Source organism: Alligator sinensis, unplaced genomic scaffold, assembly GCF_000455745.1.
Source record: "Alligator sinensis unplaced genomic scaffold, ASM45574v1 scaffold279_1, whole genome shotgun sequence".
NCBI classification, from domain to species: domain Eukaryota; kingdom Metazoa; phylum Chordata; order Crocodylia; family Alligatoridae; genus Alligator; species Alligator sinensis.
Genome location: NW_005842434.1, coordinates 686,152 through 688,490, shown reverse-complemented (window position 1 = coordinate 688,490; position 2,339 = coordinate 686,152).

Genomic DNA, 2,339 nt, shown 5'->3' with positions numbered 1-2,339 from the left:
CCCTCCAGCTCCAGGAGCTGCTCCAAAATGAGCCTAAAGTGCTCAGGGCACTTCATTGTGGCTCTACCCATGACTGAGAGAAAAACAAAGGAGAGGTCACAGTACTTCCTTTCCTAGATTATATAAGGGTAGGTGTAACAGTGAAAACAAAAAAACCCCCCAGCTTGTATGTGAGCTTTCCAGACAGTATGGCAATGCGATGCAGGTACATTAAGTTACTGAAAGTGTTCGCTGACACCACAATATGAATGCCTATACGGAACCCTATCACTGCAAAAGCCAAAATGGGAAAAGAAGAGGGAAATTTCCTTTACTCTAAACAACAGAGAATGGACCTTAAGGTGTATAAGCACATTCCAGTGCATTGGCCAAGTTTCATCAAGCCTTTTAAATTGGAAGCTGTAGGTGATGTTGCTGCCATCAGTCATATTACCACAGAAAATTGCATATACGACTTCTGGCCTCTTAGAAAAAGGAACAGGCAAGAGATATCTGGTAGGGATCTGATAGGGATCTGTTGCAAATACAGTTCAGAACTAATGCTCCAAACAAGCACACAGACAAAGAGAAGTTAAAGCAGAGGTATTTTAAGGTTCATGGCAACCCTCGATCCTCTGGATCCTGGTGTATGAGTAACAGGTCTAGTCAGGTTTTCTGATGAATGCGCTTGTGGATGATGAGTCCAATTCGAAAGTAACACAGTTTGTTACAAGTTTCAGAGATTGATTGTCTGAGTTGAAGTCCAAAGATACTTATTTGGTAAATCATCAACAGGAGGCTTTTCTGATGACATGCATTTTATGAATGTGAATGTGAATGAAGAGAGGAAGGTCATTTGACACGCAAACAAGAAAGGAAAGGCACTTTCAAACAGAAGTTGCACAGCAGAAGTTGTAAAAATGACAGAAAAACAGTAGTTTTAAAGTTAGTTAGGGACAGAAGGATTAAGAGCAGAAATATAGCCTGGGCCACATAGCGAAGTGTTTTGAATGTGAGATGTTTGAAGCATACGTGGAAAGCAAGAAGAGGTCATTAAAAGGAAGTGAAAGAGCAACGAGCTTGGGAAAAGGTGGAAGGTTCAGATTTTCCCAAGCTGAGTTTCTATTGGGAGTAACAAAACGAAATGTCATAACTGATAAAGAGGGGGAGCTGAACAGAGAGAGACCAAGGGTGCAGATATCTGAGATTTAGAACCACAGTGATCTTAGAGATGAAGTTATGCAAAAGAAATACAAACCTGTCTGTGGCCAGTCATGCGTGAAGTGCATTTTTTAACGCTAATTAAACATTTAGAGAATCGACTGCATTTATCATACACCAAAGCAGAATTTTCTGAAAACCTTAAGAAAACAATGGAACAAATTGTAACTGTCAAGTAGCAATCCTATGTAAAAAAGTGAAAGCAGCAGCTTTCAGACTATAAGGAGCTGCTTAACAAACAAGTGTGCAAAGTTGCAGTGTGAGAAATATAATATTAATGTTTAGGGACATTTGGGGTTCCCAGGAAGAGAAGTAGTAAGGGAGAAAAAGCACACATTTTGGTAAGACAAGAAGTATGCAAAATATGTACACTTGGAGAACAGGCTTTCCATTTCTTCTGTCACTGAGTATAAGTACATGTGTGGCAAGATACATTATAGGAGACAGGGAACAGGTATAAATGCATGTGTTATGAAGGTGGAATTACTGGGGTGGGATGGAGCAGCATAATTTTGGAATGATTCCTGAAAGATCAAGAGGACAGAAATTTTAATGCATAGTGGGAGGGAATAGACCGGGAGATGGTTGAGCAGCACATGGTCAGGGAGCTGTTTGTTAGGGCCGAAAAGAGAGATCAGGTATACAGTAGAGATAGATGATACAGGACAGACAAGAGAAGGCAAGGTGGGGTGTGGATGAAGGATAGAGGTGGGGAGCAGGCTAACAACAGCGGGTAACAGAGGAGAGGAACATGCACTGGCAGACAAAACACAGCATCTGCAAATGGGAAATATGTGGGGGAAAGCATGGATTAAAGGGGTTAATTCTGGATATTAGGGTGTGAAGGCAGGGAGCGGAAGCTGATGAATAATGATAAGAGGACACAGCTGTGGATATGCCAGAGGCAAGAAGTCTTCTGAGTTGTATCTTTTAAATGATCAGAGGACACAGCAGCTTATATGAGAGAGGCAAGACGTCTTCTAGGTTGTATCTTTTTATTGCTCTAACTGCCCGGTCGGGGTCAAGCCGGACAAGCTTCCCAACACAAACCAGTCTCGAGACCTCGTCCGCCTTCACTCCGAGCCCTGTCCGTGACAGGGATCCCCCGGCCTCCCCACAACCCCTGCGCTACCACTGCT